Genomic DNA, 23,468 nt, shown 5'->3' with positions numbered 1-23,468 from the left:
CTGAGCACACCTGGAAGGTCCCGGAGGCCAATAAGAGGGCCTGGAAGACCACACAAAAAGGAAGGCTTGAGGAACACTGGAAGGAAAGAGGCTTGAGAGACGGCAGGAGTGAGTGGTGTCAGGCGGCGGCGTCGCCTGCAAGCCCGGAGGGCTGGTGGAGCTTGGCGTCAGGCAAGAGAGGAGGATACAGCGCCGGCAATCGAGAGACGCAGAGCGAGCGGCCGATTGCTGCAGCAACGCGAGACCCGAATACGCGTCTGTGGAGAACTGGAGGCGACGAGACGGGCCGGTGCCGAGTGACAGCTATAAAGAAGCGGCGGGCGGAGTTGAGAGCTCTGCCCACCCGGGGTAAGTCTCTGGACTTTCCCCTGTTAACGATTGAAAGCCGTCTGAAAGAATAGTGACTGCCGCTGCCTCCCTCCTTTAGCGCACCGGGCCGCAGAACGTGGGAAGGAAGGCGAGGACGCCGCCAGGTACCCCTCCTGCACCGCTCCGCTGGATTTTTTAACTTTTTAGTGACTTTTATATCGTGGCGGACGCCACCGGATTTTAATGTTGTTTTATTTATTTTATTGTGTTGTTCCCTGGCCAGTGTTGTGTTAATTCATTTTACACTTTTAACTATTTAAGTACAATAAATTATATTTTAATTATACAGTTTTAAAGTTGTGTGCTTTCCCTCGGCGACCCCACTGCTCTATCCATTTTGGAGGAAGGTTTCCCCTCCTTTAAACGAACACTAAAAAAAACCTCACCTTCCCTCCGTTACACATCTTCATCCGCTTTATCCGGAGCCGGGTCGCGGGGGCAGCAGCCTAAGCAAAGAGGCCCAGACCTCCCTCTCCCCAGCCACCTCCTCCAGCTCATCCGGGGGAACACCAAGGCGTTCCCAGGCCAGCTGAGAGATATAATCTCTCCAGCGTGTCCTGGGTCTGCCCCGGGGCCTCCTCCTGGTGGGACATGCCTGGAACACCTCACCCAGGAGGCGCCCAGGGGGCATCCTTGTCAGATGCCCAAACCACCTCAGCTGGCTCCTTTCGATGTGGAGCAGCAGCGGCTCTACTCTGAGCCCCTCCCGGATGGCCGAACTTCTCACCCTATCTCTAAGGGAGAGGCCAGCCACCCTTCGGAGGAAGCACATTTCCGCCGCTTGTATCCGCGATCTCGTCCTTTCGGTCACTACCCACAGCTCGTGGCCATAGGTGAGGGTAGGGACGTAGATCGACCAGTAAATTGAGAGCTTCGTTTTTACACTCAGCTCCCTCTTCACCACGACGGACCGGTGCAGCGTCTGCATTACTGCAGCTGCAGCCCCAATCCGTCTGTCGATCTCCGGCTCCCTTCTCCCATCACTCGCGAACAAGACCCCAAGATACTTGAACTCCTCCACTTGGGGCAGGAACTCATCCTCGACCCGGAGTGGGCACTCCACCCTTTTCCGGCTGAGAACCATGGCCTCAGATTTGGAGGTGCTGATCCTCATTCCCGCTGCTTCACACTCGGCTGCGAACCGCTCCAGTGCGAGCTGGAGGCCCTCACCCGATGAAGCCAACAGAACCACATCATCCGCAAAGATCAGAGATGAGATTCTATTCAATTCAATTCAATTCAATTCAATTTTATTTATATAGCGCCAAATCACAACAAAAGTCGCCTCAAGGCGCTTCATAGATACAGAGAAAAACCCAACAATCATATGACCCCCTATGAGCAAGCACTTTGGCGACAGTGGGAAGGAAAAACTCCCTTTTAACAGGAAGAAACCTCCGGCAGAACCAGGCTCAGGGAGGGGCGGGGCCATCTGCTGCGACCGGTTGGGGTGAGAGAAGGAAGACAGGATAAAAGACATGCTGTGGAAGAGAGACAGAGGTTAATAACAGATATGATTCAATACAGAGAGGTCTATTAACACATAGTGAGTGAGAAAGGTGACTGGAAAGGAAAAACTCAATGCATCATGGGAATCCCCCGGCAGCCTACATCTATTGCAGCATAACTAAGGGAGGATTCATGGTCACCTGGTCCAGCCCTAACTATATGCTTTAGCAAAAAGGAAAGTTTTAAGCCTAATCTTAAAAGTAGAGATAGTGTCTGTCTCCCGAATCCAAACTGGAAGCTGGTTCCACAGAAGAGGGGCCTGAAAACTGAAGGCTTTCCCTCCCATTCTACTTTTAAATACTCTAGGAACAACAAGTAGGCCTGCAGAGCGAGAGCGAAGTGCTCTAATAGGGTGATATGGTACCACAAGGTCATTAAGATAAGATGGGGCCTGATTATTTAAGACCTTGTATGTGAGGAGCAGGATTTTGAATTCAATTCTGGATTTAACAGGAAGCCAATGAAGGGAAGCCAAAACAGGAGAAATATGCTCTCTCTTTCTAGTCCCTGTCAGTACTCTTGCTGCAGCATTTTGGATTAGCTGAAGGCTTTTCAGTGAGTTTTTTGGACATCCTGATAATAATGAATTGCAGTAGTCCAGCCTGGAAGTAATAAATGCATGAACTAGTTTTTCAGCGTCACTCTGAGACAGGATATTTCTAATTTTAGAGATGTTGCGCAAATGGAAGAACGCAGTCTTACATATTTGTTTAATATGTGCGTTGAAGGACATATCCTGGTCAAAAATGACTCCAAGGTTCCTCACAGTGTTACTGGAGGCCAAGGTAATGCCATCCAGAGTAAGAATCTGCTTAGATACCATATTTCTAAGCTTTTCAGCACCAAGTACAATGACCTCAGTTTTATCTGAGTTAAGAAGCAGAAAGTTAGTGGCCATCCAGGTCTTTATGTCTTTAAGACATTCCTGCAGTTTAACTAATTGGTGTGTGTTATCTGGCTTCATGGACAGATAGAGCTGGGTGTCATCTGCATAGCAGTGAAAATGTATGCTATGTCTTCTAATGATGCTGCCTAGGGGAAGCATGTATAATGTAAACAGAATTGGTCCTAGCACTGAACCCTGTGGAACTCCATAATTAACCTCAGTGTGTGAAGAGGACTCTCCATTTACATGCACAAATTGGAGTCTATTAGATAGATATGATACAAACCACTGCAGTGCAATACCTGCAATACCTACAGCATGTTCTAATCGCTCTAATAGGATATTATGGTCAACAGTATCGAATGCTGCACTAAGGTCAAGAAGGACAAGCACAGAGATGAGTCCACTGTCAGAGGCCATAAGAAGATCATTTGTAACCTTCACTAAAGCTGTTTCTGTGCTGTGATGAGCTCTGAAACCTGACTGAAACTCTTCAAATAAACCATTCCTCTGCAGATGATCTGTTAGCTGTTTGACAACTACTCTTTCAAGGATTTTTGATATGAAAGGAAGGTTGGAGATCGGCCTATAATTAGCTAAGACTGCTGGGTCTAGAGATGGCTTTTTGAGTAAAGGTTTAACTGCAGCCACCTTGAAGGCCTGTGGAACATAGCCGATTATTAGAAATAGGTTGATCATATATAAGATCAGGAATTCTGAGGCCACCAAAGCGAAAGCCCTCCGCCACTTGGCTGCGCCTAGAAATCCTGTCCATAAAAATTATGAACAGAACCGGTGACAAAGGGCAGCCCTGGCGGAGCCCATCACCCACCGGGAACGAGTCCGACTTATTGCCGGCGATGCGAACCAAGCTCTTGCAACGGTTGTATAGGGATCGAATGGCCCGTAGCAATGGGCCAGACACCCCATACTCCCGCAACACCTCCCACAGGACACCCCGAGGGACACGGTCGAATGCCTTCTCCAAGTCCACAAAACACATGTAGACTGGTTGGGCAAACTCCCATGCACCCTCAAGTATCCTCGAGAGGATGAAGAGCTGGTCCAGTGTTCCGCGACCAGGACGAAAATCGCATTGTTCCTCCTGCATCCGAGGTTCGACTAGCGGACGAACTCTCCTTTCCAGCACCCTGGCATAGACTTTCCCGGGGAGGCTGAGGAGTGTGATCCCCCTGTAGTTGGAACACACCCTCCGGTCCCCCTTCTTAAAGATGGGGACCACCACCCCGGTCTGCCAATCCAGGGGTACTGCCCCTGATCTCCACGCAACATTGCAGAGGCGTGTCAACCAGGACAGCCCTACAACGTCCAGAGCCTTCAGGAACTCGGGGCGGACCTCATCAACACCAGGGGCTCTGCCACCAAGGAGTTGTTTAACTGCCTCAGTGACCTCGCCCCCGGAAATTGGCGGGTCATTCCCCTCATCCCCAGACTCTGCTTCCTCCTCGGAAGACGCGTCAGTGGGATTGAGGAGGTCCTCGAAGTATTCCTTCCACCGCCTGACAATTTTCTCAATCGACGTCAGCAGCGCTCCGCCAGCACTATACACAGTGCAGGTAGAGCACCGCTTTCCCCTCCTGAGACGCCTGACGGTTTGCCAGAACCACTTCGAGGCAGTCCGAAAGTCTTTTTCCATGGCCTCTCCGAACTCCTCCCACACCCGAGTTTTTGCTTCAGCCACTGCCCGAGCCGCATTCCGCTTAGCCTGTCGATACCTGTCGGCTGCCTCCGGAGTCCCACAGGCTAACCAAGCCCGATAGGACTCCTTCTTCAGCCTGGTGGCTCCCTTCACCTCTGGTGTCCACCATTTGGTTCGGGGATTACCACCACGGCAGGCACCAACCACCTTGCGGCCGCAGCTCAATGCAGCAGCTTCGGCAATGGAGGCACTGAACATGGTCCATTCGGACTCAATGTCCCCCGCCTCCCTCGGAATGCTGTTGAAGCTCTGCCGGAGGTGTGCGTTGAAGATCTCGCGGACTGGGGCCTCTGCTAGTCATTCCCAGCACACCCTCACTACGCGTTTAGGTGCACCAGGTCTGTCCAGCGTCCTCCCCCGCCACCTGGGTGGCGCTGGGTACTCTGAACTGCCACTCGGCGCATAAGCGCAGATGACAGTCAGGACCCGTTCCCCGACCCTAAGGCGCAGGGAACAAACCCTCTCGTCCACCGGGAAAAACCCCAACGTACTGGCAGCAAGCCGAGGGGATATTAGAATACCCACCCCAGCCCGCCGCCTCTCACCAGGGGCAACTCCAGACTGAGACAGAGTCCAGCCCTTCTCCAGGAGACTGGTTCCAGAGCCCAAGCCATGCGTAGAGGTGAGCCCGACTATATCTAGCCGGTACCTCTCAACCTCACGCACTAACTCAGGCTCCTTCCCCACCAGAGAGGTGACATTCCATGTCCCTATTGCCAGTCTTGGCAGCCGGGGGTCAGTCCGCCAGGGCCTCTGCTCCTGGCCGCCACCCGGGACACAATGCACCCGACCCGTATGGCGCCTCCTGCAGGTGGTGGGCCTGCGGGAGGATGGGCCCATGTCTCCTCTTCGGGCTGTGCCCGGCCGGGCCCCATGGACTAAGGCCCGGCCACCAGACGCTCGCCCTCGGGCACCCTCCCCGGGCCTGGCTCCAGGGCGGGGCCCCGGTAACCCTATCCCGGACAGGGTAAACTGTTCCCTCTGTGTTTTTTTCATAAGGGTCTTCTGAATCGCTCTTTGTCTGGTCCCTCACCCAGGACCAATTTGCCATGGGAGACCCTACCAGGGGGCAAAAGCCCCCAGACAACATAGCCCCTGGGATCCCTGGGACACACAAACCCCTCCACCACGATAAGGTTGCGAATCACGGAGGAGTGCAGGAAAGTCATCAAGAGCAATTCTTCCAAACCACATTAGTCAGGTGCTGTAAAGTCATTTACAACTTGCATGTTTTTCGTGTCTTTTTGTTCATGGTCCCATCACTGACTGGTTAGTGGACTTTCCTGCATGCCACTCAAGTGTGCTTCAAGTCCAGTCCACTCCCTTGTAATGTGCTTTTGAGCAGAACCTGCAACCGCTGGAGAATTGATTAAGGTGCTGCTATGTTGGTCTCACCAAGGCTGCAGAGTGACAAGAGTATCCTTGATTTCATGACAGTGGAGCAGTCCCATATGGTCTAGCGGTTAGGATTCCTGGTTTTCACCCAGGAGCACGAGGACGACAGTGGCGCACTACCTAACCTGTCCCATGTGGTCTAGTAGTTAGGATTCCTGGTTTTCACCCAGGCGGCCCGGGTTCAACTCCCGGTATGGGAACATGTCTTTAATGTGCCCACAAGCCAATGTGTTCTTTGTGTTAATCCCACGATGGATTAAATGGGGCAAAGTTGTTGGCTGAAGGCAAACATCAGGTAAGGCAACAACCCTCTGGCACATGGCATAAAACAGGTAACGGTTCAGATCAGGACTATACAGTTTTAAGTGATGAGCATGTACACAAACAGGCCTGCTAGTTTGAGCGGGGAGTCAAGGTGGCTGTTTACGTGAAAATCAAGTGAGCATCTTTGAAACAATGAAGGGTGCATTAAAGGTATGTCTTTTGCTATCTTACAATGCTGTGATTGCAACCGTTCCTTGACTCTCTGTGAATGGTCATCCTGCCTGTTGATCAGTGGTTATGACAAGTTGCATATCGACAATAATGAAACTGAGCCAAGAGCCCATTGTTAATCAGGGTTGATGAACATGTTTTAACCAGGACAGGCAGATGTTTTTGTGTCCAAAAAAGTATTAAACATGTTTTTCTACAACAGTAAGAGTATCACTGAATGTTCTGGGCTTCTATTTTGGGATGATCTGATATCCTCGTGTTGGTGTTGTTCCCAGATCATCATGAAAATGTTGTTCCAGGTTCCTGAGATACCATCTGTTACCAGTATGAGTGTGAGAGACATGCTAAAATCCAGTGGCACCAAGGTATTATACAATAAAATAATGTGATTAATACATGAATAAAAGAAATTCTTTTGCAAAAGTCATTTACCATGTGCAGATGTTTCATATATTTTTATTCACAGTGTCAACACTGACTGGTTAGTGGCTACTCAAGTGTGCTTCAAGTCCACCGCATTGTAAGGTGTTAGATTGTGTGGTCTAAGGATCTGGGTTAAGACTCCGGGCCCCTCACACATGTGGGTTGAAATCCTATTGCTGCAATAAGAATTTAACCAGGGCAGGCAGATCCTATTGTATCCAAAAACATTCAGGCAAGTATTAAACATGTTTTTCTACAACAATAAGAGCATCACTGAATGTTCTGGGCTTCTATTTTGTGCTGCACTTTTTCAAGTTTTACTGTCTAGATTTTTGAGATGAGGTCCTTACTTGTAATGGTAGCATGACCGAGCGGTCTAAGGTGCTGGATTAAGGCTCCAGTCTCTTCGGAGGCGTGGGTTCGAATCCCAGTGCTGCCATAGTGTTCTAGCGACAAACTTTTGTTTCTTCCATGCCTTACCAATACATTGTAAGGGCTACAGTGGAAATCAAATCTGTTATAGAACGTCTGTCAAGTCCAAACATGCAGGAAACTCATCAGCAGCAATTCTTCCAAACCACATTAGTCAGGTGCTGTAAAGTCATTTACAACTTGCATGTTTTTCGTGTCTTTTTGTTCATGGTCTCATCACTGACTGGTTAGTGGACTTTCCCACATGCCACTCAAGTGTGCTTCAAGTCCAGTCCACTCCCTTGTAATGTGCTTTTGAGCAGAACCTGCAACCGCTGGAGAATTGATTAAGGTGCTGCTATGTTGGTCTCACCAAGGCTGCAGAGTGACAAGAGTATCCTTGATTTTCATGACAGTGGAGCGGTCCCATATGGTCTAGCGGTTAGGATTCCTGGTTTTCACCCAGGCGGCCCGGGCTCAACTCCCGGTATGTGAACATGTCTTTAATGTGCCCACAAGCCAATGTGTTCTTTGCGTTAATCCCACGATGGATTAAATGGGGCAAAATTGTTGGCTGAAGGCGAACATCAGGTAAGGCAACAAACCTCTGCCTAAGCACATGGCATGAAACAGGTAATGGTTCAGATCAGGACTATACAGTTTTCAGTCATGAGGATGTACACAAGCAGGCCTGCTAGTTTGAGCGGGCAGTCAAGGTGGTTGTTTATGTGAAAATCAAATGAGCATCTTTGAAACAAGGGAGGGTGCATTAAAGGTACGTCTTTTGCCATCTTACAATGCTGTGATTGCAATTGTTCCTTGACTCTCTGTGAATGGTGATCCTGCCTGTTGATCAGTGGTTATGACAAGTTGCATATCGACAATGATGAAACTGAGCCAAGAGCCCATTGTTAATCAGGGTTGATGAACAGGTTTTAACCAGGACAGGCAGATGTTTTTGTGTCCAAAAAGTATTAAACATGTTTTTCTACAACAGTAAGAGCATCACTGAATGTTCTGGGCTTCTATTTTGGGATGATCTGATATCCTCGTGTTGGTGTTGTTCCCAGATCATCATGAAAATGTTGTTCCAGGTTCAACATTGCAAGTGACCAATCACATTATTGTGACATTATTCTTTTGCGCACCAACGCATTCGTGCATTTATGAAATTCCAATGTTGCAAGGACAGTATCAATTCTGCTTAGCGTTTATTAAAGGGTTAGGGTTAGGGTCCGTTGATCGGCGGACAAAGGCGGTTTCTCGCAGCTTAAGTAGTTTTTTGTTTTACGCCGTTTTTTCCCAAAGTTGCAAAAGTATGACATCACAACATTCTGATTGGTCACTTGCAATGTTGATCCTGGAACAACCTTTAGTATGATGATCTGGGAACAACACCAACACGAGGATATCAGATCGTGCTCTATTTTGTGCTGCACTTTTTCAATTTTTACTCTCTAGATTTTTGCGATGAGGTCCTCACTCGCAATGGTAGCATGACCGAGCGGTCTAAGGTGCTGCATTTAGGCTCCAGTCTCTTCGGGCACGTCGGTTCGAATCTTCAGGTTCTTTTCGTGTTTCTTCCATCCCCTTCCAATAAATTGTAAGGGCTGCAGTGAAAATCAAATCTGTTACAGAATGTCTGTCACGTACAATCAAGCAGGAATCTCATCAAGAGCAATTCTTCCAATCCAGGCTGATGTTAAGTGTTGTGGAAGTTTTCCATTCAATAAAGCCTGCAGACAAGCGTTGAGTGGTAGCTAACATTCTTTAATAATAACAAGAACAGAAACCAAGCTTGGTGAAGGAATGCATCATCGCGGGGCAGACGATGGGCAGAGTCCCTAACTGAGTCTAGCATGGCCTTCAGTTACATACCTCTTACAGGAACTGAAGGCAGTACACAGCTGTTTTCACACCTTTGGTACCCCCCACCCCCAAAGAAAGTTTCACACTCCCTTGCTACCTCTTACAGTGGAGAAGGAGACAAAAGACTCCTCCTCCCACTCTGGGTCCTTTGTGTGTGAATGCTTCCCTCCAACTTCCTGAGATACCATCTGTTACCAGTATGAGTGTGAGAGACATGCTAAAATCCAGTGGCACCAAGGTATTATACAATAAAATAATGTGATTAATACATGAATAAAAGAAATTCTTTTGCAAAAGTCATTTACCATGTGCAGATGTTTCATATATTTTTATTCACAGTGTCAACACTGACTGGTTAGTGGCTACTCAAGTGTGCTTCAAGTCCACCGCATTGTAAGGTGTTAGATTGTGTGGTCTAAGGATCTGGGTTAAGACTCCGGGCCCCTCACACATGTGGGTTGAAATCCTATTGCTGCAATAAGAATTTAACCAGGGCAGGCAGATCCTATTGTATCCAAAAACATTCAGGCAAGTATTAAACATGTTTTTCTACAACAATAAGAGCATCACTGAATGTTCTGGGCATCTATTTTGTGCTGCACTTTTTCAAGTTTTACTGTCTAGATTTTTGAGATGAGGTCCTTACTCGTAATGGTAGCGTGACCGAGCGGTCTAAGGTGCTGGATTAAGGCTCCAGTCTCTTCGGAGGCGTGGGTTCGAATCCCACTGCTGCCATAGTGTTCTAGCGAGAAACTTTTGTTTCTTCCATGCCTTACCTATAAATTGTAAGGGCTACAGTGGAAATCAAATCTGTTATAGAACGTCTGTCAAGTCCAAACATGCAGGAAAGTCATCAAGAGCAATTCTTCCAAACCACATTAGTCAGGTGCTGTAAAGTCATTTACAACTTGCATGTTTTTCGTGTCTTTTTGTTCATGGTCTCATCACTGACTGGTTAGTGGACTTTCCCGCATGCCACTCAAGTGTGCTTCAAGTCCAGTCCACTCCCTGGTCATGTGCTTTTGAGCAGAACCTGCAACCGCTGGAGAATTGATTAAGCTATGTTGGTCTCACCAAGGCTGCAGAGTGACAAGATTATCCTTGATTTCATGACAGTGGAGCAGTCCCATATGGTCTAGCGGTTAGGATTCCTGGTTTTCACCCAGGAGCACGACAGTGGCACACTACTTAACCAGTCCCATGTGGTCTAGCGGTTAGGATTCCTGGTTTTCACCCAGGAGCACGACAGTGGCGCACTACCTAACCAGTCCCATGTGGTCTAGCGGTTAGGATTCCAGGTTTTCACCCAGGAGCACGACAGTGGCGCACTACCTAACCAGTCCCATATGGTCTAGCAGTTAGGATTCCTGGTTTTCACCCAGGAGCATGACAGTGGTGCGTTACCTAACCAGTCCCATATGGTCTTGCGGTTCGGATTCCTGGTTTTCACCCAGGCGGCCCGGGTTCAACTCCCGGTATGGGAACATGTCTTTAATGTGCCCACAAGCCAATGTGTTCTTTGTGTTAATCCCACGATGGATTAAATGGGCCAAAGTTGTTGGCTGAAGGCAAACATCAGGTAAGGCAACAAACCTCCGGCTAAGCACATGGCATAAAACAGGTAACGGTTCAGATCAGGAGTATGCAATTTTCAGTGATGAGGATTTACAACCAGCAGGCCTGCTAGTTTGAGCGGTGAGTCAAGGTGGCTGTTTATGTGAAAATCAAATGAGCATCTTTGAAACAAGGGAGGGTGCATTAAAGGTGCGTCTTTTGCCATCTTACAATGCTGTGATTGCAACCGTTCCTTGACTCTCTGTGAATAGTGATCCTGCCTGTTGATCAGTGGTTATGACAAGTTGCATATCGACAATGAGGAAACTGAGCCAAGAGCCCATTGTTAATCAGGGTTGATGAACAGGTTTTAACCAGGACAGGCAGATGTTTTTGTGTCCAAAAAGTATTAAACATGTTTTTCTACAACAGTTAGAGGATCACTGAATGTTCTGGGCTTCTATTTTGGGATGATCTGATATCCTCGTGTTGGTGTTGTTCCCAGATCATCATGAAAATGTTGTTCCATTTTCATGATGTTGTCTGGTTCAACATTGCAAGTGACCAATCACATTATTGTGACGTTATTCTTTTGCGCACCAACCCATTCGTGCATTTATGAAATTCCAATGTTGCAAGGACAGTATCAATTCTGCTTAGCGTTTATTAAAGGGTTAGGGTTAGGGTCCGTTGATCGGCGGACAAAGGCGGTTTCTCGCAGCTTAAGTAGTTTTTTGTTTTACGCCGTTTTTTCCCGAAGTCGCAAAAGTATGACATCACAACTTTCTGATTGGTCACTTGCAATGTTGATCCTGGAACAACCTTTAGTATGATGATCTGGGAACAACACCAACATGAGGATATCAGATCGTGCTCTATTTTGTGCTGCACTTTTTCAAGTTTTACTGTCTGATTTTAGTGACAAGGTCCTCACTCACAATGGTAGCATGACCGAGCGGTCTAAGGTGCTGGATTTAGGCTCCAGTCTCTTCGGGGACGTGGGTTCGAATCCCACTGCTGCCATAGTCTTCAGGTTCTTTTCGTGTTTCTTCCATCCCCTACCAATAAATTGTAAGTTCTGCAGTGGAAATCAAATCTGTTACAGAATGTCTGTCAAGTCCAAACATGCAGGAAACTCATCAAGAGCAATTCTTCCAAACCAGGGTGATGTTAAGTGTTGTGAAAGTTTTCCATTCAATAAAGCCTGCAGACAAGCGGTGAGTGGTAGCTAACATTCTTTAATAATAACAAGAACAGAAACCAAGCTTGGTGAAGGTGTGCATCATCGCGGGGCAGACGATGGGCAGAGTCCCTAACTGAGTCTAGCATGGCCTTCAGTTACATACCTCTTACAGGAACTGAAGGCAGTACACAGCTGTTTTCACACCTTTGGTACCCCCCACCCCCAAAGAAAGTTTCACACTCCCTTGCTACCTCTTACAGTGGAGAAGGAGACAAAAGACTCCTCCTCCCACTCTGGGTCCTTTGTGTGTGAATGCTTCCCTCCAACTTCCTGAGATACCATCTGTGACCAGTATGAGTGTGAGAGACATGCTAAAATCCAGTGGCACCAAGGTATTATACAATAAAATAATGTGATTAATACATGAATAAAAGAAATTATTTTGCAAAAGTCATTTACCATGTGCAGATGTTTCATATATTTTTATTCACAGTGTCAACACTGACTGGTTAGTGGCTACTCAAGTGTGCTTCAAGTCCACCGCATTGTAAGGTGTTAGATTGTATGGTCTAAGGATCTGGGTTAAGACTCCGGGCTCCTCACACATGTGGGTTGAAATCCTATTGCTGCAATAAGAATTTAACCAGGGCAGGCAGATGCTATTATATCCAAAAACATTCAGGCAAGTATTAAACATATTTTTCTACAACAGTTAGAGCATCACTGAATGTTCTGCACTTTTTCAAGTTTTACTGTCTAGATTTTTGAGATGAGCTCCTTCCTCGTAATGGTAGCATGACCGAGCGGTCTAAGGTGCTGGATTAAGGCTCCAGTCTCTTCGGAGGCGTGGGTTTAAATCCCACTGCTGCCATAGTGTTCTAGCGACAAACTTTTGTTTCGTCCATGCCTTACCAATAAATTGTAAGGGCTACAGTGGAAATCAAATCTGTTATAGAACGTCTGTCAAGTCCAAACATGCAGGAAACTCATCAGCAGCAATTCTTCCAAACCGCATTAGTCAGGTCCTCTAAAGTCATTTACAACTTGCATGTTTTTCGTGTCTTTTTGTTCATGGTCTCATCACTGACTAGTTAGTGGACTTTCCCGCATGCCACTCAAGTGTGCTTCAAGTCCAGTCCACTCCCTTGTAATGTGCTTTTGAGCAGAACCTGCAACCGCTGGAGAATTGATTAAGGTGCTGCTATGTTGGTCTCACCAAGGCTGCAGAGTGACAAGAGTATCCTTGATTTTCATGACAGTGGAGCGGTCCCATATGGTCTAGCGGTTAGGATTCCTGGTTCTCACCCAGGCGGCCCAGGTTCAACTCCCGGTATGGGAACATGTCTTTAATGTGCCCACAAGCCAATGTGTTCTTTGTGTTAATCCCACGATGGATTCAATGGGGCAAAGTTGTTGGCTGAAGGCAAACATCAGGTAAGGCAACAAACCTCTGCCTAAGCACATGGCATAAAACAGGTAACGGTTCAGATCAGGACTATACAGTTCTCAGTGATGAGCATGTACACAAGCAGGCCTGCTAGTTTGAGCGGGGAGTCAAGGTGGCTGTTTACGTGAAAATCAAATGAGCATCTTTGAAACAAGGGAGGGTGCATTAAAGATACCTGTTTTGCCATCTTACAATGCTGTGATTGCAACCGTTCCTTGACTCTCTGTGAATGGTGATCCTGCCTGTTGATCAGTGGTTATGACAAGTTGCATATCGACAATGATGAAACTGAGCCAAGAGCCCATTGTTAATCAGGGTTGATGAACAGGTTTTAACCAGGACAGGCCGATGTTTTTGTGTCCAAAAAGTATTAAACATGTTTTTCTACAACAGTAAGAGCATCACTGAATGTTCTGGGCTTCTATTTTGGGATGATCTGATATCCTCGTGTTGGTGTTGTTCCCAGATCATCATGAAAATGTTGTTCCAGGTTCAACATTGCAAGTGACCAATCACATTATTGTGACGTTATTCTTTTGCGCACCAACCCATTCGTGCATTTATGAAATTCCAATGTTGCAAGGACAGTATCAATTCTGCTTAGCGTTTATTAACACTAGAATTACTGAGCCTTTTTTTCCCTGCTGCAGTCCCTACTACTAGATTTACTAGCCTGCGCAGATTTGCGTAAATTCCCCCCCCCGACCCTAACACCTCTTGGCACCCCGCTGAGATTTTCACAGGTCTTCAGCTCCATTGTTCTCCTGCTTTTGTTGTGCAAAGACACCCTCCCCCAACCCCCAACCATGAGAGATTCAGGTCTTTCCTTCCCTGCAAGGCTACTTTCCTTCCTTACTTGCAGCGTACAATACACCATGGTAGTTCTTGTCAATCCTTGTCACTACATTGCATGCCTGCCCATAAACACATATACACAGAGTTGTACATATATTTATATAGCCACACCTTACATATTATGCATAAAGTCTAGTTATACACACACACACACACATCTATATCTATATATATCTATATATATCTATATATCTATATCTATATCTCTAATATATATATATATATGTATATATATATATATATATATATATATATATATATATATATATATGTATGTATGTATGTATAAATGTATATATATATATATAGATAGATATATATATGTATATATATATATATATGTATATATATATATCTGTATATATGTATATATATGTATATATATGTATATATATATGTATATATATACATATATATACATATATATATATATATTAGAGATATAGATATAGATATATAGATATATATATGTAGATATAGATGTGTGTGTGTGTGTGTATACATACACCAATATTTTTGAATACACGTATCCATATTTATGTTTCCAGATTGTTGGTATAGTGCACTTTCTATACCGTGCTCTTTGTACAGTTTTTATTTAGCTGCTTTTGTCTTGCACTGTCCACTTTTTTGCAATGACAATGCAGATTTTCCACTTGTGGGACAAATAAATGCAGATTTGCTGTGTGTGTGTGTGTGTGTGTGTGTGTGTGTGTGTGTGTGTGTGTGTGTGTGTGTGTGTTTGTGCAACATTGGCATTTGTTTACTCAGATCCAAGGCAGGCAAAACCTCTGTGTTACAACCTACATACAAAAGACACACATTCACAATATATGGGTACACAAGTCTTTTTTATTTCAAAGTATTTCCGACTTTACAGCGTTTGCAGACCCAGTGTCCATCATCCCTGCATTTGGCACAAGTGAATTTCTGACATGTTGCACAGGTAAACCTGCTGCGATTCCTGTTGCAGCTCTCTTGCACCTGGCACTGCGTTGTCTTTACAGTCCCTGGCACAGCAGCTGCAGCAGCTTCAGCAGCCTGCCTCTGTGCTAATATTTCCTTGAGCTGCATGAATCAGCAACGAAGTTGCTGAGCTAGAAGACTCAGAAACAATCTTCTTTTGCCTGTCCACCCTGTACATGCCTTGTACAAAATGTAGGCATTCACCGCCGCCAGGTCCAGCATATTGTAGAAAGCCGCTACTGGCCACCTGCGTGTTGCTGCTCTTACGGAATACATCCGTGCCATTTGGTCCAACACGTCTACACCACACTGTAAAAGCAGAGAGAGAGTCATGAGTATATGTTTTTTTCTATACGCCTGTATAGCACACATCAGAAAACATTGTAGCACTGGTTTAAAATTGTACACACATTCACATACCTTCATGTGGTTATAGTCTGCTATCGTGTTGGGTTTCCTCTTTCTGTCGTCACCGATCGTCACGTCTTGGTGCATGGAACTTAGAACACACGCAGTCTTGTTTTTTTAGGTGCATAAATTGTCAAGGAGACACCGCCACTTCTAAGCACTGAAGTGGAGAATACCTCTCGCTTTGCAGTATCTTTTGCAAGTTGAGGAAGTTCACGCCGGACTTTATTCACCGTGCCCAGTAACGTTGTTTTGCGCTGCAGCAGTCTGTGCGACAGTGACAGTGAAGTAAAGAAATTGTCCGTTGTGACGTTTCTCCCATCATCCAAAAACGGCTCCATCAGTTTCATGACCACGTTCTCTGCCAGCCTCTCTCCCTTCTGATGACTGGGGTCCTTTCCCAAGTAAGGAGATGCACTGCAGACATATTTGGTGTCCAAATCCGTGGTCATCCAGAACTTGATCCCAAATTTGTCTGGCTTGGTTGCGATATACTGTGTGAATGGACAACAAACCTTGGTAGGGAACAGCTGTTCATCTATGGTCATGTGTTCTCCTGGAGTGAAACTCTTAGCACAGTTCTCGTTGAAGCGTGTCCAGATGTCTGAGATCGCCGCAAATTTGTCTGTTTTCACCCGTTCTGCCCGCGTGTCCCTGTCATCAAATCGAAGGTGCATAATTGAAATGAATCTATCTCGGGGCATTGTCTCTTTGATTACTGACACCAGAAATCCTCCTGACCAGCAATCCACAATGGCACCAACAGGACACATGATTGCTCTTACAAACAGGATTGAAATGAATGCCATCAGTTCATGAACTGACAAATTCCAGTCCGGCTCTGTTCTGCGGGCTTGATGTACCGTACAGTCTCTGATGGTCTGCAGCATTCCCACGTCTAACAGGCAAAGGAAGCTTTGGAGCACACTTGTAATCTTACGTTGTCAGAAGATAAACAAATAGAGAATGGTAAATTTACATGAACTTCACTCTAAATGGGTTTATATAACCCATATGTAATATGGCAATGAGGTGTGAATGTGTGTCTTTTATATTTGCAGGTCAGTCAATGTGTGGGATATTTTGTATAGATACGGCAGGCATTTCTGAAAGTTGTAACACAGAGGTTTGGCCTGACTTGATTCTGAGCAACTCAGAGTAAACAAATGCAAATGTGCCAGGCCTCAAGGATAATGGGTGGTTTGCACAACAAAAGCTGGAGGAGAAACGAGCTGACGTCCTGTGAAAATCTCAGCAGGGGTGATTAACACCTCGGGACTTGCACCAGAAAATAAAAAAGCCAGTAATTCTAGGGGGAGTTGGGTTTAGGGAAGTTACGCAAATTTGCACAGGTTAGTAAACCTAGTGTTAAATGGTTAGGGTTAGGGTCCGTTGATCGGCGGACAAAGGCGGTTTCTTGCAGCTTAAGTAGTTTTTTGTTTTACGCCGTTTTTTCCCGAAGTCGCAAAAGTATGACATCACAACATTCTGATTGGTCACTTGCAATGTTGATCCTGGAACAACCTTTAGTATGATGATCTGGGAACAACACCAACACGAGGATATCAGATCGTGCTCTATTTTGTGCTGCACTTTTTCAAGTTTTACTGTCTAGGTTTTTGAGATGAGGTCCTTACTCGTAACGGTAGCATGACCGAGCGGTCTAAGGTGCTGGATTAAGGCTCCAGTCTCTTCGGAGGCGTGGGTTCGAATCCCACTGCTGCCATAGTGTTCTAGCGGCAGAGTTTTGCTTCTTCCATGCCTTACCAATAAATTGTAAGGGCTACAGTGGAAATCAAATCTGTTATAGAACGTCTGTCAAGTCCAAACATGCAGGAAAGTCATCAAGAGCAATTCTTCCAAACCACATTAGTCAGCTGCTCTAAAGTCATTTACAACTTGCATGATTTTTGTGTCTTTTTGTTCATGGTCTCATCACTGACTGGTTAGTGGACTTTCCCGCATGCCACTCAAGTGTGCTTCAAGTCCAGTCCACTCCCTGGTCATGTGCTTTTGAGCAGAACCTGCAACCGCTGGAGAATTGATTAAGGTGCTGCTATGTTGGTCTCACCAAGGCTGCAGAGTGACAAGAGTATCCTTGATTTCATGACAGTGGAGCAGTCCCATATGGACTAGCGGTTAGAATGTCTGGTTCTCACCCAGGAGCACGAGCACGACAGTGGCGCATTACCTATCCAGTCCCATATGGTCTAGCGGTTAGGATTCTTGGTTCTCACCCAGGAGCACGACGGTGGCGCGTTACCTAACCAGTCCCATATGGTCTAGCGGTTAGGATTCTTGTTTTTCACCCTGGAGCACGACAGTGGCGCATTACCTATCCAGTCCCATATGGTCTAGCGGTTAGGATTCTTGGTTTTCACCCTGGAGCACGACAGTGGCGCATTACCTAACCAGTCCCATATGGTCTAGCGGTTAGGATTCTTGGTTTTCACCCTGGAGCACGACAGTGGCGCGTTACCTATCCAATCCCATATGGTCTAGCGGTTAGGATTCTTGGTTTTTACCCTGGAGCACGACAGTGGCGCGTTACCTAACCAGTCCCATATGGTCTAGCGGTTAGGATTCTTGGTTTTCACCCAGGAGCACGACAGTAGCGCGTTACCTAACTAGTCCCATATGGTCTAGCTGTTAGGATTCTTGGTTTTCACCCTGGAGCACGACAGTGGCGCGTTACCTATCCAGTCCCATATGATCTAGCGGTTAGGATTCTTGGTTTTCACCCTGGAGCACCAAAGTGGCGTATACCTAACCAGTCCCATATGGTCTAGCGGTTAGGATTCTTGATTTTCACCCTGGAGCACGACAGTGGCGCGTTACCTAACCAGTCCCATATGGTCTAGCGGTTAGGATTCTTGGTTCTCACCCAGGAGCACGACAGTGGCGCGTTACCTAACCAGTCCCATATGGTCTAGCAGTTCGGATTCCTGGTTTTCACCCAGGTGGCCTGGGTTCAACTCCCGGTATGGGAACATGTCTTTAATGTGCCCACAAGCCAATGTGTTCTTTGTGTTAATCCCACAATGGATTCAATGGGGCAAAGTTGTTGGCTGAAGGCAAACATCAGGTAAGGCAACAAACCTCTGGCTAAGCACATGGCATAAAACAGGTAACGGTTCAGATCAGGACTATACAGTTTTCAGTGATGAGCATGTACACAAGCAGGCCTGCTAGTTTGAGCGGGGAGTCAAGGTGGCTGTTTATGTGAAAATCAAATGAGCGTCTTTGAAACAAGCGAGGGTGCATTAAAGATACGTCTTTTGCCATCTTACAATGCTGTGATTGCAACCGTTCCTTGACTCTCTGTGAATGGTGATCCTGCCTGTTGATCAGTGGTTATGACAAGTTGCATATCGACAATGATGAAACTGAGCCAAGAGCCCATTGTTAATCAGGGTTGATGAAAAGTTTTTGACCAGGACAGGTCAAAGGTCAGGTCAGGACCTGCCAAAAAGTATTAAACATGTTTTTCTACAACAGTAAGAGCATCACTGAATCACAAAAATATATTCCTCATATACAATATATCTTAAAGTCACGTCCTTGAGAAAAAGGAAAGATTCCCTTCTGATGACCCATCAACTGGTTACCAAAGCCTGAGAAACCATCCAAGCCTGCAGACTGGGATTGAACTGAAACTTTTTCAAGTTTTACTGTCTAGATTTTTGCGATGAGGCCCTCACTCACAATGGTAGCATGACCGAGCGGTCTAAGGTGCTGGATTTAGGCTCCAGTCTCTTCGGGGAAGTGGGTTCGAATCCCACTGCTGCCATAGTCTTCAGGTTCTTTTCGTGTTTCTTCCATCCCCTACCAATAAATTGTAAGGGCTGCAGTGGAAATCAAATCTGTTACAGAATGTCTGTCAAGTACAATCAAGCAGGAATCTCATCAAGAGCAATTCTTCCAAACCAGGCTGATGTTAAGTGTTTTGGAAGTTTTCCATTCAATAAAGCCTGCAGACAAGCGGTGAGTGGTAGCTAACATTCTTTAATAATAACAAGAACAGAAACCAAGCTTGGTGAAGGAATGCATCATCGCGGGGCAGACGATGGGCAGAGTCCCTAACTGAGTCTAGCATGGCCTTCAGTTACATACCTCTTACAGGCACTGAAGGCAGTACACAGCTGTTTTCACACCTTTGGTACCCCCCACCCCCAAACAAAGTTTCACACTCCCTTGCTACCTCTTACAGTGGAGAAGGAGACAAAAGACTCCTCCTCCCACTCTGGGTCCTTTGTGTGTGAATGCTTCCCTCAAACTTCCTGAGATACCATCTGTTACCAGTATGAGTGTGAGAGACATGCTAAAATCCAGTGGCACCAAGGTATTATACAATAAAATAATGTGATTAATACATGAATAAAAGAAATTCTTTTGCAAAAGTCATTTACCATGTGCAGATGTTTCATATATTTTTATTCACAGTGTCAACACTGACTGGTTAGTGGCTACTCAAGTGTGCTTCAAGTCCACCGCATTGTAAGGTGTTAGATTGTGTGGTCTAAGGATCTGGGTTAAGACTCCGGGCTCCTCACACATGTGGGTTGAAATCCTATTGCTGCAATAAGAATTTAACCAGGACAGGCAGATGCTATTGTATCCAAAAACATTCAGGCAAGTATTAAACATATTTTTCTACAACAGTTAGAGCATCACTGAATGTTCTGCACTTTTTCAAGTTTTACTGTTGTTACGGATTCAAATATTGGGGATGGATACAAGAGGAAAACCCAAAATAACAACACTGGTCCGGCCGGGTCAAGTCAAACGATGATTTAATGAACACACGCGTGGGACATGGACACCATACAGCAGACAGCATCAGATCTCAAAATGGTGGAGCCTTGATCAAACTCTTATAGCCTCTAGTGGCCCCCACCTAATCATAAAAGCCTAAACATTCACATTCTTTCTCACACAGCGCCTAAGCTACGACCTTGGCTCCCTGTTTATCTGCTCCTGGTGAGATGGGGCAGTATGCTCTGTTCTCTTCTAACCAGACAAATAAGGCGATGACTTTCTGCAAACAGTATTTCTTATAACTCAGCCGTATAATGCATCATAAAACAATATCATTCATTCACAATAAATCAGCAGTCTAATGTAATGCAAATCAGTTTACCAAATGTAATAGTTATCACCTTCTTCTAATTCAGGAGCATAATGCAAACTAAAACTATATAATAATTCACAATCTTTAATTAGGGGTCTAACATGGCATAAAATAATATTATAATCCAACAATTCCCCCTGATGAGCTCTTTAGACATAAAGAGCTCACTTACACCCTGCAATCCAGTGTTGCCGGGTTCATTTCTTCTTACTCCTGAGGCCCTTTGTCCCCCTGTTGGGTGAACCCTATGTGAGATGACCTCTGTGTTTGCGCAGTTCAGATGCAAGAAAAACTATTATTACAACAACAACAATAGTAGGTACAGATGGCACTCCCATCACTCCCCAGTTCTCCCACAGCTTTATTTCGGTGCTACCTTATACCCTTCAAACGTACTCAGACTAGAACCTCTGTCCGAGGAGCTTTTAACCTTTATTTTATTGCTGTAGGCACCAGTGTCTTTCAGTCGGGTGATCCTCTGCTCTTGTTTCTTCAACATCAGGGGTTAGACAACACTTCAGTCGTTGCACAGATCAGGGGATTATTCTGCCCCGATTTCAAACAATGATCTGTGTATTCTGGGATCACAGCTGTGTTCCCCAGAAAAAGGAACAGAAAGGTGTTCCCCTTATGACCAAGAGCCTCTCGAACGTCGTTGGTCTGGTGTTCCTGGATTTCCTTCAACCCCTTCATGGTTATTGCTGTGTTTATGGGATCCATCCTTTTGAGGTGACTTAGCTGGAGCCCAAAATGCCATGACACTTTAACCCAGTTGATGTTTCAGCAGTCACCGTGTCTGTCTCTGCTGCGAAGGATCCTCGTATATCTGTGACCTCGTCTGGTGTCTGTTCCTTTCTCTGTAAGAGACAGAAAACCAAAACACCTCTCTTCCTAGCTCTAACAATCTAATGTTATTGTCTACTGATCTTTTGGTGGTTCAGAATTGGTTTAGAACATTCAGAATGTCCCAAGGACTTATCCTAATTTAGTGTATGTGTGTGTAAGCGTGTTTGCATTTAGCCCGCTGCACTGGCATTTCCTACACTTTATCAGTCCGGACTATCGCCGAACGAAGCTTATGACCTTCAAAAGACCGAGTGCCAACTCATTATAAGCACATTTGCAAGGTATGTATGAAAATGATTAAAACCACTCATTCTAATAAAAGACATAAAAAACAAATTAGCCATTTCTAATTCTAACATGTGTCAATTCAACGAAGCTAGAAAATTAAAAGAACAGGTTAGTGACCTCATATCTTAGAAAGTATCAGACTTTCTCCTATCCAGTGTCGTTGCTCCAATCTCGTTATCCTGTGTTAGGGAATGAAATCAATTTAATTGTCATGTTAGATCTGTTCAACTCCTGGCTCCGCCCAGAGCCTGCGTCTTCACAATTGTCTACAAACAAAACCTGTATTAATATGAACTTCACTTCAACATGAACTTGTTGACTACTTTTGACACCTGTAAATAGAAGATTAACATGAGGTTATAACAATCACTGTAATACAAATATTAATGTAATGTCAATAGCTTCAATAAATGTTCAATGCAATGCTTGTTATATGATTCTGATGTAACAATAATGCTGATGCTACAATAACAGTAAAACACACCCTTTATATCCCTTACTGACCACAGCAGGGGCATCTATATTTTGATTCAGCCATGAATCCAGCTCACCTGATTCATCACTGAGCCCCACCGGCACTGGCATCTGACAGGGTGGTGCTGCATATTCTTCCTTTAATGTCACTATTTTCAATCTGCTAATTAGAGTGCTTAAACATGAAGTAGACTACGTCCACAACAAGTCAATACAACTGTGAATGTGGCCAATTATCAATCTATTACCAATCAATAACAAACGACAGCTTTTATTTTATGCATGCTTTTAGTCAACCACTCACCCAGAGGATCTTCAATCCCAGAAAATTCCTTCTCCTCATTTAATAAGTCTGTCCTCCTTCCATGCCCTGGTAACTGGTCCATCCAGAGCCATATCATCTTGAAATATACATACAACAAGCCAAACCACACCTTGGTCACACCAACCCTTTTCCGCCCTGAAGATGTCCAACGCCATCTTAGTCTGGACTGTCAAAGGTGACTTTAACGCTGACTGTTCCGACAATCCATTTTATAACATTTCCTGGTCAGATTAGCCAATCTCTGCACACTGGAATAAACATAATCAACATGATCAACATTTTTCCTGTGTGTTATTTCACCATCTTATTAATTCCAATGCTCCATCCTTATGTGGTTTGCTGCATTATGTTTATCTAGAACTCCACTCTGTCTCTAAATGTTTGAAGAATTTTTCATGTTAGGGGTCAAATTTTAAGAATTTGACCATACGTGAAATTAATGATGTTATCACCCCCATCGGGGCTTACCTTTCCCACTTCTGATGATATTCCTCCCTATTCTTTGCAAGTACCCCCTTTTGGTGGCGAGAAACTGTTGGTGTGGTCAAGTGGGTGCTGTAAAAACAAAAGCTCAGGACAGAACAGTTATCAGTCATGTACTTCATACAAAATTAGCATATATTGAATTTCATATTGATCCTCTGAGTGTAATGGTACATTTTAATTTGAATTTATCAAAGCTAAACACAATAATTTTTCTTTATTTTGCTCTTGTTCTTGTGCAGCACCACATCTCAGCACATGCCCCTGTCGGTTCTATCTTACTTTTCTAAGTTATTGACTATTTCAATGAAGAACCTAAATGACGTGGACCAGTGTTTGTCATTACATATCTCTATTTTGAATGTGACAAGTCTATCATTCCCCTGTTATTCATAGACATCAATAGACGTTTTTTTTGCTTTTTTTTTCTA

The 23,468-nt window shown here is 45.1% G+C and overlaps 9 non-coding genes across 9 annotated transcripts; all 9 read left to right on the top strand.

Annotated features, from left to right (window-relative positions):
* The first annotated feature begins 6,007 nt into the window (after positions 1-6,007).
* trnae-uuc (transfer RNA glutamic acid (anticodon UUC)) lies at positions 6,008-6,079 on the top strand. The gene has a single exon. It is a non-coding gene; the product is annotated as a tRNA-Glu (tRNA).
* A 1,075-nt stretch (positions 6,080-7,154) lies between these two features.
* On the top strand, positions 7,155-7,236 carry trnal-aag (transfer RNA leucine (anticodon AAG)). The gene has a single exon. It is a non-coding gene; the product is annotated as a tRNA-Leu (tRNA).
* Positions 7,237-9,730: 2,494 nt separating this feature from the next.
* trnal-aag (transfer RNA leucine (anticodon AAG)) lies at positions 9,731-9,812 on the top strand. Its single transcript has one exon. It is a non-coding gene; the product is annotated as a tRNA-Leu (tRNA).
* Positions 9,813-11,572: 1,760 nt separating this feature from the next.
* trnal-uag (transfer RNA leucine (anticodon UAG)) lies at positions 11,573-11,654 on the top strand. Its single transcript has one exon. It is a non-coding gene; the product is annotated as a tRNA-Leu (tRNA).
* A 949-nt stretch (positions 11,655-12,603) lies between these two features.
* trnal-aag (transfer RNA leucine (anticodon AAG)) lies at positions 12,604-12,685 on the top strand. The gene has a single exon. It is a non-coding gene; the product is annotated as a tRNA-Leu (tRNA).
* Positions 12,686-13,081: 396 nt separating this feature from the next.
* On the top strand, positions 13,082-13,153 carry trnae-cuc (transfer RNA glutamic acid (anticodon CUC)). The gene has a single exon. It is a non-coding gene; the product is annotated as a tRNA-Glu (tRNA).
* Positions 13,154-17,134: 3,981 nt separating this feature from the next.
* On the top strand, positions 17,135-17,216 carry trnal-aag (transfer RNA leucine (anticodon AAG)). Its single transcript has one exon. It is a non-coding gene; the product is annotated as a tRNA-Leu (tRNA).
* A 1,120-nt stretch (positions 17,217-18,336) lies between these two features.
* trnae-cuc (transfer RNA glutamic acid (anticodon CUC)) lies at positions 18,337-18,480 on the top strand. Its single transcript has 2 exons — positions 18,337-18,373; positions 18,446-18,480. It is a non-coding gene; the product is annotated as a tRNA-Glu (tRNA).
* Positions 18,481-19,198: 718 nt separating this feature from the next.
* trnal-uag (transfer RNA leucine (anticodon UAG)) lies at positions 19,199-19,280 on the top strand. Its single transcript has one exon. It is a non-coding gene; the product is annotated as a tRNA-Leu (tRNA).
* The last annotated feature ends 4,188 nt before the right edge of the window (positions 19,281-23,468 follow it).

This window comes from Neolamprologus multifasciatus, chromosome 3 (genome assembly GCF_963576455.1).
Source record: "Neolamprologus multifasciatus chromosome 3, fNeoMul1.2, whole genome shotgun sequence".
Lineage (NCBI taxonomy): Eukaryota > Metazoa > Chordata > Actinopteri > Cichliformes > Cichlidae > Neolamprologus > Neolamprologus multifasciatus.
This window is presented reverse-complemented; position numbering and strand designations above follow the sequence as displayed.